At 39.0% G+C, this 14,804-nt stretch overlaps 1 protein-coding gene across 3 annotated transcripts in view; it reads right to left on the bottom strand.

The window, feature by feature from the left end:
- Positions 1-10,861, bottom strand: part of zgc:109889 (uncharacterized protein LOC553542 homolog) — a 44,887-nt gene extending 34,026 nt beyond the window's left edge. For all 3 annotated transcript variants that reach the window (XM_044342414.1, XM_044342415.1, XM_044342416.1), the window contains exon 1: positions 10,541-10,861. The gene's annotated coding sequence lies outside the window, so the exon portion shown is untranslated. The remainder of the gene's footprint in view (positions 1-10,540) is intronic.
- Positions 10,862-14,804: the final 3,943 nt, after the last annotated feature.

The following is a 14,804-nucleotide window of genomic DNA, read 5'->3' as shown; positions in this document are numbered from 1 at the left end:
AACATCACAGGTGAGAAAAGCTTTGCTGGCATTCTAGGGAAATAACCAGAGCTGCAACTATTAGTCAATTAATCAAATAAAACTATTTTGAATAATCATTTTAGTCATTTTTTAAGCAAAAATGACAACATCTACTGGTTCCAGCTTGTCAAATTTGAGGATTTGATGCTTTTCTTTGCTGTACCTAACAGTAAACTGAACATCTTTGGGGTTTTTGGACTATTTGTTGGACAAAATAAACAATTTAAAGACGTCATCCTCCCCTGTGGGAAACATTTTTCACTATTTTCTGACATTTTATGGCCCAAACTATTCATCTAGGCCTGATTGTAACATGCTTGTCTGTTGTTTTGGATGTTTTAGTGCGCTCCCTTGTCATACATATTAAACAGGGAGCAATCATTTTGTTTTGAAGGGTTTATCTCAGCAAAAATCCTGAAAAAACAGCAAAACTTTTTCAGTCAAATCAAACATTATGACTATTTGCTTTAAATGCCCTTGATGCAAGTGTCTCTGACTGAGAAAAAACATCGCTATCATCCTTTCACAAGCAGCTATACAATTAATCTTTATTAAGAACATTAAAATCATCACATCTGAACATATTGGACATCCGCACAAAATAGCAGCTACCAGTAATTTCAGTTGTCGGATCTATTCTCTTCGACTCTCCGCTAATGTGGTTAGTAAACAGGTCAGCCACAGAATGAATGCAATGTTTCTGAACTGCATTCAGCTCTTCGCTCTGTGTGTTTGCATGTGTGTGTGTGTGTGTGTGTGTGTGTGTGTGTGTTGTGAGAACTCTCCTCGTGCCCCTCCGCGACCCCGTCTCTCACAATGAAATGTGTCGGCCTCAGCACGATTGCAACAAGTCATCCGGCAGGGGCAGAACCATGTGACCTGACACTCTCTCTCTCTCTCTCTCTCTCTCTCTCTCTCACACACACACACACACACATATACACCAAACTGGGTCTACTGGTGAGGGATGAGTGTACAGCAGGGCCTGAAGACTGGGATGGATGCCTGGAGAGACAGGTCACATTAAAAGCGGTGATGTGATTTGTCACAGTGTCCCAGTTTCCCTGCTCCCAGTCTGAACTGGGAAGGTAAAATAGAACAGAGACTGACAAAGAAACCAGGAAGCTATAAAGAATATCGGACAAGATCTGGTCAAAGGCTGGCTTGTTGGCTGGTTAAGATGCCAGAACAAATAATCCTCTAGATTGAAAACTGCAGGAACGACAACTGCTGTCAAGCTACAGTTCACACAGCTGATAGAAAATCTAGAGAGAGACTACGGCAGGTGCTTTGTTCATTTCACAGACTGTTTTAAATTATATTTAAGGAAAATGTGAGAGAGTGTTTGCTGATCCCAGCATTATATTTCAGGGAACTTAGCACACTGAATTCTGCAGACGATTACTGATACTAATGGACTGAAGAAATGCAGATTCTCTATCACAATGTACATAATTTAACTTTGTCATATCGCTATATGTAGTAACCTTCTGGGAAATAAATTGAGAAACTGTTAGTAGGTATAATAACCAGATGGGAATGTCTGTTTTTTGGTTAAACCAGTGAATAAAAACTCATCATCTCTAACATTGTCATTTAACAGACCTGCATGTCGATCTTCAAAATTGCCCCCAATGGCCTAAAACCCTCAGTAATGTTAAAAGGAGGAGCTGCCACGATATGAAGGTTACAGCAAAAGTCACATAACTGCAAACTGTGTTATTTTAAAGAATAAGAAAGTAAGATTATTGTTAGCATTGCCATACCTTCCTCATGTACAGCATCACTGCATTAGTACATTAAACGTCGCTACAACGTGACAACTGAGTTCAACCTTTTGGATTCAGGTGAGCATCAGAGAAAAAAAAAGATGAATAATGACAATAATGTCTATTTTCAGTAGCTGTACGGGGAGTGTTTGTGTTGCCTTGAAGCGGCCTGTCAGTGCAGCATCACTGACTATCCCAACATGTTCTCCAACAGCCTCAGAGACAAAACTACAGCTCTGGGATTTCCTCAGACAACTGAAATGTGTACATATGTGCAGCACCAGTCAAAAGTTGGGACACTTTTTCTCATTCAAAGTAATGGGAGAGTGTGTCCACAGCAGTTTTACAGTAACAGCCTGGGTTTTAAAAATCAGTGCTGCATCAGAGGAGACTGTCTCGCTCCCATTAATTGAAACCACACAGATTTGTTCTTCTCGCCCCAAATGAAATCCTGCTGCAGAGTAAGCACACTCACTCCGCTCACAGGAAGCAGAGGAATTGAAATCCAAGCTGTTCTGCTGTGCAGAAAGGGGGTGAGATTCTCCCTCCGCAGGAAGCTTCGCTCACCGGCGTTACATCCTCCACTTTTTCTGCTCCCTGTGGTACGAAACATCAGAGACCAGCCGGGCTGCCGAGCGTGAGCCTGCTGTGTGGAGTTTACTTACGTTACGCTACGTGATTTCTGGTTCAAATAAGTTCACGTTTACTATAGATACTTGTCACCTGTGTTTAGATTGGATCCAGGGCTGTGATTATTATTTTTATCAATTAATCTATATATTTTTTTCTGTTAATTGTATATAAAATATGCACAAGAGCCCAAGATGATGGCTTCAGATTGCTTGTTTTGTTCCAAGAACAGTCCATAACCCAATAATATTCACTTTATAACAACACAAAGAAAGAAAAGAGGCAAACCTTCATATTTCAGAGGTTGTATTCTGTGAAAGTTTGTCATGAATTATTGATTAATCCATTATTAAAACAGTCGGATCATGCATTTCCTATAACGCAACGATGGCATCTTTTCTTAGACTCTGCGTGCCTGATAAACGCCCACATTTTTCAAACTTGACACTCTCGCTTGTAGCAGGCTGCCTGTCTGTAAATGTATCATCTCACAGCTCAGGCAGGGAAACGCACAGTGAAAATGAATTTGATGCGTAAAATCTGTGGTGAGGCTCTTTAATTACATTTGCGGTTGGTTATGGTTCCCTCCAGCGCACGAACATCTAACTGTGCTCCTAATAAACTGAGTCTGGACTGAAAATTTAGACCATACAGATACATTTATGTACAGAATGACTCAGATAGTGAGGCTACCTTTCAACCAAAAGGGGTTTAAGGGTTAAAGCCGTCATATCAATAAGCATCGACTCTACTGAAGTGCCCCCGAGCAAGGTACAGAACCCTAAACGCTAACCCTGACATCTGACTTCCCTGTGTACGGGGGCGGGGGGGGGGGGGGGAGATTACAATTCCCCCACAAGGATCAATAAAAGTATCATGTTGAATACGCTGGTTCATTTTAAACACACACACACACACACACACACAAAAGGCCAGAGATCGACGACCGGGGTCAACGCTGGATCGATGGCTTCCTCGATAAAAACCACCAGCAACACCCGCACGTGAACACCCTTTAGCGACCGTCGCCACGCCGAACCAGCCTCATCGATCACCTCGTGCCGATGACTGATACCGGAAAATCGCTGAGTAAGGCTGACTGGAGAAAATGTGGAAGGTAGAAATAACCGATGAAGACGTGGATGTTGAGAGAAAGAGAGATAGAGAGAGAGAGAATTTAGCATGTGAGCACGTCTCTTTTTAAAATAACAGCACCATTTCTTTTTTTTTTTGGCTTAGCGACGTCCACAAAGCACAGACAGGCACAAAAGGAAACACACACACACACACACACACACACACAGTCACAGAACAGCAGATTGAGGTACACAGTGAGCTGATCAGTGTCATTGTACAGTGTAACACCCACGCCGATGCGTCGTCAATAGACTGGCCTTGCTTGCACTTTGCATCATCCCGCCGAGAATAAAAACAACAAAAGCCAGCGCAGTTAAAGCAGCGAGGTCAGACGACCAGGTGGAGGAACGATTATAAACTGCAGATTCTGGGAAAAAAAAAAAAAAAAAAAATACACAGTCTGGCGACGTTCCCAGCTGCAAGAGACAAAGTGCATTAGCAAATATATATTTCCTGACAACAGTAACGCTGAATAGTTTCTCCTCTTGTCTGCACCTGAAGGACTTTGATAGAAGAGTAACTTTGCAACTGCTGCTACAAAACTTATTCTCAAGTACTTTTCATCTGGTCTTTTTATTACTTATTTTGGACAGTTTAAAAGAAATTTTCACTGGCTTCTCTGTTATTCTTCTTGTATCCCTGCATTAACAATTACTTCTGTAAATATACGCTCTAAATAAGTAAAAATGTTACTTCTGTATTATATTAATATTGCATTGCTGTTGGCTAAGGCTGGGCGATATGGACAAAATCATGTATAACAATATTTTTGACCAAATACCTCGATATTGATATTGAGACAGTATCGTAGGGATGACTATTGGTGCTTTCACGAAATATTTACACAAGAGATTTTTGAAATATAATCTTCAGTAATGAGGATATAATGACTAAGTGGGTAAAAACAAATAATAGAACAGCTAGAACAGTCTGGTATGGTTAGAAAGTTACATCAATTTACTGTAATGTAGCCTTTAAAACCAGGAAAAGACAACACTTATATCATATTATGATATTACGATACCTAGACAATATCTAGTCTCATATCATGATATCAATATAATATCGATATATTGCCCTACTGTTGGCTCCAGATAGTTTGTGTTATATGTTTTATTAATATATCTATGATTGACAGTGACACATAAGTCTTTTATTTGAGCATACAGTATAGATCATTACTAGATTGTTTATCATCTGTTTCACTTTCTGACAATCTTCTACATAAACTCAGTTGAAGACGCATCTGTTCACGTGACACCAGAATCAGAAATCAGGATAAGAGCTTCTTCAAGTTCCTGAAAGCAGGAAATGATGTTTGACTTCTTTCTTCATACGTGGATAACCAAGTTATCCAGATTAGACAGATTAAACTGGATGGTTTTAGTTCTTCGCAGTTTTGCTTAAAATTCATCTGGAACTGTTGTCATAGCGACAAATCCTTAAAAGTTCAGGCTTATTGACAGTTTAGCTAAACAATGACCAAGACATTTTAGAGTGAAACCCAAACATACTAAAACTAAATGTCAGATACAAATGTCTCATTTAATTAGATTTATAATGAAAGAATGTTGATATAATTATGATTTAAGAGGAGAACATTCAGCTTATTGATAAACCGTTATGATCTGTTGGTGTATTTATCACAGATAAATTCTTATAATGAAAAGTTAAAAGATACATATACATGATAAAATATACGACATTCAATTCAAGAACTAATCCAAATTCAGTTGAAGACACTCTGAATAAAAGACATGTTCAAGGACAAATGGAGGCAGAATATTTGACATTTAACTTAACATTTGAAACACTAAAAACGTATTTAATTATTAACCGTAGGACTCGCTTTGTTGACACACGTTCATGCAATTACAACTGCCTTTTGAAGATGATTTAATAAGGTTTCAATTTCATAACAACATCACTAAACAGTCTAACCACATTCACTGGTGATGTCTAATTGTTTAACAGTGATGAGGAAACACTGCGGAGCACAATGACACCAGTAACAAAGCAGGAACACACAATACTCCATCTCCACGGATCTAGTGAGAGTTCCCAACACAACTACCTCATTTAACTGGAATCACATGATCAGCACTCGGCCAATCATATGACTGCTGATCATGGCTTCAACCCTTCACTTGTTTTACCTTTGTTATTCAAGATAACTTCATCCAGGATCAACAAATCAATCCTCAAAGACCCAAACTAGCTGGAACAGGATTATTTCAGCAGCTAACGGCGCGTTAGCCTGAGTTAGCTTAGCCACATTCGAAGAACGACAGTGTGAAAGTAAACACACCAGTTTTATAGGGCTGGGAAAGTTTAAACAGAACTACTTTTTATCTCAAAATCAAAAACATAAAAAAAAATATCCAAAACTTAAAAGCTCAAATCAATTCTACATCTTTAAAAAGCAACTTAAAATCTTGTTTTTCTGACCTCCAGCAGTTTAACACTGCAGTGAATGGAAGTGGAAGTGACATCAGTGTTGGGTGTGGTTACAGTTGCAACCCATATGTGCACTTTTTATGTGATTACAGCACATTTCCAATTACTCTAATGGCACTGATTTCTATCTGTAGAAACATATGACAGCTGTAGGGAAAACGCAGTGCAGGTCTACGTGTTGCTTTCAAGCCATTCATCCAAGTAAAAATGACAAAGTCTATACTTAGCTTTCACCACATAACCATTTTTCTCTATCTATACATCTCTCAGCGAGAACAGGGTGTAATACGTGAAAGACCGATGACAGACAGATCCTATTCAATGTATTAGATGGTTATTCAAACTATGAAAAGGCCCCGCAGCAGATCCCTAAGTGGCCACATCACTCAGTCTAAGTGCAGCCCGAAGAGGCTGCCGTACGTCTTCGGAGTTAATTCAAACCATTAGAAACAACGAGACATACTGAACATGTGTCGCTAAAAAACAAAAAAAAAAAAAAAGGGGGAAATCCAAGGAAGGCAGTTTGAATAACACAATCATATCTGACTTCCTTTCACCTGGAAACGTTTAAAATAATAAAAAAAAAAAGAAATTAGCCAGATCTGGTTGAAAGAGGAGGAAAAAGAACAGAACATGCTCTTCGGGGAGGAAGAAGAATACAGAATATCCATGAGAAAAAACATGCATCTGCAAAACTTATAATGTTCCTTCCTATACCGGCTCAACTGTTGACTCCTGAAATACAGATTACTGTGAAAACACACCGCTCTCCTCTGGAATCCTAATCATCCTCTGTGAGTCAAACGGCAAGCTTTAAATCTCTACCGAAGACTCAGCAAGGTGCTGGCAGACATAAAAATACAGCACATCCGCAATGAAAGGTTGTTTTCAAGTTGGCAGACATCCGTTTTTTTTGAAATTATACAGTGGACATTTTGTATATTTACTGCTTGAGTGATGAAAGTAAAAGCCCCCTCCGAAACCTCAGGCTTAAGTACAAAACATTAAAAAATGAGCAATGTCGACGTGATATTCATTCGACATTCAGGATGCGGATGGATTTTGTGCTGTGCAAAGACGGTATGTGTTGTTTATAAAAAAAAAAAAAAAAAAAGGGGAGAAAGAATGGTGAGAGCTTCAAAAACACATCTAGAGTGAGTCAGAGTCACAAAAGAACAGAAACAGACAAGAAAAAAAAGAGAAACACTGAGGCGATCAGGCCTGTTTTATGCTGCTTTTTGACAAACTTCTCTGGTTCCAGCTTCTTAAATGTGAAAAATTTGGTGGTTTCTTTAATCTTCTATGAAAATAAACTGAATATCTTTGGGTTGTGGACAAAAACAAGACATTTTAGGTTGTATCTCAGGACTTTGGGAAACAGTAATCACCATTTTCTGATGTTTCATAGACCAAACAACTAATAAATTAACTGTGAAAATAATCTACAGCTGAATAAATAATGAAAATGAATTGTTAGTTGCAGCCTTACACGACATTATTTGAACTTTTTAGGAAGAAGAAAGACCTGCTGTCCATTAGTCAGCATTGTAAAATAGAGCAAATGATCTCATATGAAATGTTTATCCTCTCTTTGGTTTGTTTATACCCATTAAAAATGCAATATCACCACTGATCCCCACTGGAATGCAGACAAAAAATGTAAATAGAAGCAAATGAGTAATTTCTCTGGGAAGAAAAAATGGAAATTGTGCCACCAAAACGACCCGAAAAAACAGAAAAATCCCCTTTGTGCCCTCAGCAGAGAACACGCCTTTGTCAACCAGCACAGCATCACCCTCCCTTTGTCTTTGCTTTACTCCCTGAAGTTAAATGTGTGTATGTGTGTGTGTGTATAGTTATGCATCCATGTGTGTGTTAGCGCTGTGTTCCTGTTTGAGAGTTTATGCTTGTTTAGCGCTCAGCCGTCTTCGCCCTCCTTCCTCGATGATTCGCTTATGTAAGGAATCAGCACAAGCTTGTCTGAACACTGTCTCTTATGAATACAGCTCTGTACTGTACAGCTACACACACACACACACACACACACACACACACACACATATACACACAAAGGAAACCTATTATCTAATCACTCTTCACCCAGGCCCGGAGTCTAGACTTGAAAGGACTCGGGTTGCTGTTGACCAGAATTGGACTCAGTATATTTGTTAATGATAGTTGTGAAATTTTGGAGTCGTTCCACTTCCTCGACTGTTTAAACTGGCAAAGCTCTTCGCATTTATCTACTGTCCAGTTTATCCAGTTATAATATTAGCGTTGTGTCAGATTCCCTGTGTGGCTTGTATGTCCATGTACAGCAGTAACATTAGAAAAATTAAACACACAGTGACTAATGTGTACCCTCTGAGTCAGCTCAGCTTGGTCCCAGAGAGCCGGATTGAACATTTTTTTAACCATAACTTTCCCTTTGATGATTTCAGTTTAAACCGGCTTTGCGAGCAGGTAATTGGTTCATAAGGTCGTCTTAAAATGATGACCTACCTCAGAGAAGGACTTAAGACTTACTTATGAAGCGTCCTACACTTACTTTCAGTAAGGAGGAGGATTACTCTTAGGACAGAGGGTGAGGTCGTTGTTTAACAACATCGTGCCACGAAGTAGTAGCAGTATGATGACATGTTGTAGTTCTCTTACATAGATATATACACGCCATTTAGCCTTCATAGACTGTGAGAAACAAAGCTACTCACATGGGTAAAAAAGAAAGAAAGTAGCCTGTTAAGTAAATTAAAATAATAGGTTTATTGCAGCATCTCTTTCACTGTCCAATTCCCATTTTGCTACACCTCCTGTTAACTTACAGTACATTCCTTTCAAAATAAATGTAAGAATGAATTAATGAAGTTGAGATTCGTTAGTTTATCCAGCCGAGGGAGCATGATTGTGTTCATATAAGTTTTAATCTGCTCTCACATGCGCAATATCTGTATAAGCGGATATACTATAGCAAAGCTGCATGTTCCCCGTTACAAAAATTTCAAAATAAAAACTTTTGATTGGGCGTTGAGGGGGTAAAAATGATCTTTCATCACGTTTGTTCTCATCAAGCTTTCATGAAACATCTCTCCTCTCATGGAATATCTGCCAGAAAACTGCTAACAAGTTTGGACACCTTTGAAGCTCCTAAATACTGGTGCAGATGGGAGTTAACAAAATGCTTGTGTTCCAAGTCCTAGAAAAGTAGGACCTTTTTATTCTGAAAAGCTTGATGAATACAGCTGCAGAGGTCAAAGTTGGCTAAAGACCTGGTTAAGATCTAGCATCTTGTAGCAGGGAAGCTACTTCCTATGAAATGGGTTTAAACCTTCATCTGGTAGATTGATGGTCTCCCAACTTACCCTGCAAGTATCTGACAAACGGTGGCATGAAGAAGAAGGCAAAGCTTAATTTAAACCCACAAAAAAAAAAACGTACTAAAATATGTCTTAACTTGCATTTAAGGAAAATATAAAGTGTGTGTGTGCGTAATAGTGGAAGGAGTTGAAAGCAGTTTAGGACTTCACTGTATTACTTTGATGATCTGCTGTAAACGTCAACTTTGCCGTTATGTCTTATTTATATTAGACGCTTTCTAACAATATCCTCATGTGATCAGTTTTTTTCTCTGTTTGGCTCTGACGGACGAGTGATTGATTTCTCCCTGTTTCACCTTTGCAAAAAAAAAAAAAAAACATCATATTGGTATAATAATCTGCACTAATCCCACCAGGTGTCTGAGGTCACCTCCCATTTAAATTTCAGCAGACCTTTGCACCAGCTGAACAAGGCAACAACAATCAGCAACAGGAGCAACATCAAGAGCAATAAATAACACATTCATTCAGTTTGTGGTTGAAATGAACACTCATTAGAGAATCCAACAGGTTTGAATCCATATCTGCGGTCAAAAAACACAACATTTTACTGTAAAATACATGTAAATATACATGCACTCTTATACCATGCATGTAATTTCCAACAAGACAAGATTAAAATATTTGCATCAACACATTTTAGTCCATTCATTTTTGCATCTTAAGACATGTTCCTACACAGAACCTTCACATGAGAGACATCTTGCTTGATCAGTATTGACAGACAGGCAGCATTGCTCTCTTTTTTTTTTCCTAGTCGACATACAGCCACGAGCTCGTTCCCCTGCCAAATCCCATGACACATTCAACCAACTGGTGACATTTTGTTGCAGGCGGAACGCAGAGACACCTGACCAGCCAGCGCGTACGTTAGGAACGACGGTCACGATTATACAGGAGGAAGAGGAGGAGGAGGAGGAGGGGGAGAAGAAGAATGGAGAGAAAACGGGAGGCTTCGAGCCCTGCAGATAAATAGGGTCTAATTAATAAGCATGCAGTTCCGTCAGTGCGGGTGCGTTGTGTTGTGCGTGTGTACGATGCAATAACAATAACAAACGCGCCCTCTCTCCCCTCCCTGTACGCGCTCCCCCACAGGACGCATGTGTCCACACCATTGCTGTCACATGCAAAGCCGATTTGAAGCAGATTTACCTGGCTGCAGCCTCTCCCGTCACCACCACCACCACCACCTTCTTCTTCTTCTTCTTCTTCTTCTCTCTATCGCTTATTCAAATGATTCGTCCCTTCCCTCCTGCTCTGCAATTCATTTCAGATCGTTCGCAGCTCGGAAGGCTGGGAAAGAAAAGAAAGATAGATGGATAGATAGATAGATAGATGGATGGAGGGATGGATGGGTGGAGGTGGAGGAGGAGGAGGAGGAGGAGGAGGAAGAGGAGGAGAGGAGCGGAAGCCTTTGAAGTGAGGAAATCTGGGTCCCTGCTCGCATCCCAGCTGCGTGGACTGGATTTATGTCGTTTCCAAGGCAGCGTCAGTCGAGCTGACGAGCGTCAAGCTGGTATTATAGAGGCAGCATACTTCCGGTGACATTATCAGAATAAAACACCCAATTAAAAGTCCTTACTAAAGAAAGTAAAACATACTGTAGTCTCACTGACATAGTGTGTACATGCACACATACTATAGTCAAACCAAATGCTTACTTGCAGAACTGATACGTGCAGCTTCCACATCAATGAAATATATAAAGAAGAACTTGTAAAAGCATGTGCAGAATGACGTGTTGCAGGATGTGTATACTATAAAAAAAAACCTTTCGGAGATTGGGATGCTTATTTTTAATTCCATTAAAAGAGGACAATAGTTGCTATTTGAAAAGACATGGATTTGTATTCATATTTGATACAATTAAAAGAAATAATCTTGGTCTTATTAATGAATATTGTAAATATTTCATATATGGTTCCCCTTCTTGCACTAAAAGAGATTACCAGTTATTAAAAATCCCCTCCAGACATGTTTTAAAATGTATAAAAACAATCAGTTTTGAATATTAACTTGTGTCTGAAAAGAAGAACAAAACAACAGGAACTAGTTAGAAATTCTTGCATCTGCTCTTTCTCCCTCATTGAAAAACCTACAAATATACAAATATGGAGGCTTCAGGTTTCCACGTCACACTTGTGTAAGTCACCTGTTGGACCAGGATTGGCTTCCAGGCTAGTTGTGATATCACAAATCTTTCTCAGACATACACACCTTAAACTTAAGGTGAGAACAGAGCAAATATCCACTTTGAGCAGATGAATGTGGAAACAAACTTCTGCACAAACATCATTGTGCACAGTGAAGTTCAAACAGCCAACTGAAGTAATAATAACACATTTTTAAGTGGAGGGAGACTTTAAAGACGTTAGAGGAAAGACAACCAAACACTAAAACACTGTGTGCAAAACCTCTGTTAGTCATCATTTATATTGTTTTATTATCTCTGACTCTTTACATTTTATTTCCTCTTCGGTATCATGCAAATGAACAAACATATTGTTGAAATAATAATCTTAATAATGAAATTTGACAGTGATATCAATGTCTAAAGAAGAATGAACATGAAGAAGATCTTTGTAGCTTTAAACTCAAGTATTTCAAAGTAAATTGTCAAACTTGCAGTAAATTGTTATTAGGTTATTTGCTGATTATATTAGGTTAAAGCAGAGTTACATATGCACACACAAAGCTAAAATAAAGCGTTTTTATGTGTCATCATACCCACATACACTTCAGCACAATCATGGTGCTTTATATTGAAGGCTTACATGTCTTAACCGCTGGTGTTTCTACTCGCATTTGCTTGACGCAGCCGTCGGCTCAAACAAACCAGGGGAGATGCAGCAAATCGTTGTAACGGCGCATGCGTACACGAAACGCTCCGAGATTCACCGGTGACAGCCGAGACCACCACCCACTCAGTCGAGCAGCATGGATGAGCAGGCAGAGCCGCTGCAGGCCTGTGGGAATACGGCACTTACATGTAAACACATTTGTGAACTGGAGGATCATTTCGCTGTAATTAATGAACTCGAGATGAAGAAGGTAATCACCAGATCTGTTTTCAACCCAGACAAACAAGCTGATATCACTTTCCACCTGTAAGATTAATGAAATGATGCTAGATAGGGAGATAAAATATGATTTCTGGAATACAAAGGATTTGAAATTAAAAAAAGAGAATGGAAGTGTATTCAGAAAGCGCATTTTAATAGGAGTAAAATGTAATGGACGTCTATTTTAATACAGAGCTATTTAAACAGCACCTAATGCATCTATAAAAAAAAACCATAACACTTGAAAAATGTTGTATATCTGGAGTGTAATGTCTTTCTGTTTGTATTAAAACAAAAGAATACTGAAGTGGGTGGACTTCAGCTGGAGATCAGCTGGTGTGGTGCAGAAATGTTGACCGCAAAGGAAACAATGACTCACATATGAATAATCAAGCATCTCTTGTAAAGTCATGCATGAGGTTGAGGTTGTGTTGCACATTACCAGGCTATAAAAAGAACGGTGGTTGCATTAATAATACATTTAATCACACTGATAAATTAGCTCACCTCAAACTGTAATCAGCAGTTTAATTAATCAGCAGAGGGCATTAAGCAAACCCCAATAAAACCCTGGATTGTTACATTTGTTCAGACTACAGCCTGTAAAGTGGTTCTTGTATATTTTTCTACCTTCCACACATTAAGGAATACTGGCCAGTTAGACAGACTTACTATGTTTTAACAACTCCACTATAAAAGTAGGGGATTGCACGTATGTACTTGTGTACCATGCAGAGAAACCATCCTGGTTGCCCTCACAGACTCCTGCAGTTCCTGAAACGTCGCCACACAGCGGCGCTGTTGCGTCATGTTTGAGACACGCATCTTATCTGCAGGTTGTTGGCTCCTCGGCGTCTGTCGCTGTCCCTGGTGCTGATTTTAACGACGCCGCAAACATCATGTTTATGGACGCGCTTGTCGCTGTCCGTGGTGCTGATTTCATTAAGAAGCTGCCGAGGAGGCTTAAGAAAAAGGAAAGAAGCGTCTCAAGGACTGAATGATCCCTTTTCCTGGACATTCATTACTGTTACTAACAGTATGATTACATTTCAGTTATATATACCTGTATTTTTCTTACATTATCTCCCATATGAAACTAATATTAAAGGTTAAAGCAATATCCAAGCTGTTTCCCAGCAGTGAAAATTCAATAAAACGGTCTACAGGTATATAATATTATACATATTTTTGCAGGGGGGATATGCAGTAACTGGTAGCATGCAGTCATTTATGTTTCACACATTTTATATTCTATATAAAATCTATATTTTCACACTTGGGACACCTACAGTGCAGCTCCTACAGTAGATACCCTGTGGTGAAATACATTTCAGAAGCTCTTTCATCAGTATTGATCAGTTACTGACCAGGGAATAAACACACACCCTGATTTTAAAACAAGGATGTTTTGAGGATCTAGGTTTGCATAGTACTGCAGAGAAAAGTGACTGACATTTTCTTTCTTGTTTTCTGTAATATTTGTGGATTTTTTTTTGCCTTGATTGTGATTCCTATTACTCTTATACTTCACTCTGTGGTGCCATCATGTGGCTTGAAGTGGGCATCACACCTGGTTGTTGAGATGTGTGAAACTACAAAGCGGTGGGTCTCTGCTTTTTTTTTTTTAAAGGTGCAGCGAATAATATGACCTTTATCGACTTCTAGCAGCTGCCAGTAGGAGCAACAGCCACACAGAAAAAGTCTTAGCACAGTTTTCTGGGACTTGTTGATTAAAAAAATCATATTTTCATTACAGATTAGGGCAAGTATCAGTACAGCAGAGATCCAACAGAGATATTAAGTGAGGAGGTAACACTGTACTGTAAATATTCACATAGAAAATGTAATAATTATTACCTTTTTGGCTTGAAGGCTTTATAATCTTATGTACAGCACCATCAACATTCATTGTTAAAGCTGAAAATTCATGTGGGGGTTTCGGAGCCTCTTTAAATTTGAATGAGGGAGGTGTTTCCCTTTAATATCCTTTTGAAATTAGTCTCAACACTTGGTGAGATCATTTGCATGAATTAACAGCCCTGCAAAACCTTCACGGACCTATTTTGTGGTCATTTCGTGCAATGAGACACTAGGGATCCTGCTTAATGCCCCTTTAAACAATTAAGTGCTACTTAGCACACAGTAGGCTTTTATATGGTATATGTGCAGTTTGTCCTCCAGAACTTACACAGTGTATAGACTACATACAGTAAACTTTATAAGACCGCAGTTAACAACATTCTTTTAAAAATCTACACAATGCTGTATCTTAACACTCTGTTTTTATATGTATCTAACTGAGCAGTTCACAAAGTAGAAAATACATACCTTACTTTGCCAGCATGGGTACTCAT

Source organism: Thunnus albacares, chromosome 22 (genome assembly GCF_914725855.1).
Source record: "Thunnus albacares chromosome 22, fThuAlb1.1, whole genome shotgun sequence".
Lineage (NCBI taxonomy): Eukaryota > Metazoa > Chordata > Actinopteri > Scombriformes > Scombridae > Thunnus > Thunnus albacares.
This window is presented reverse-complemented; position numbering and strand designations above follow the sequence as displayed.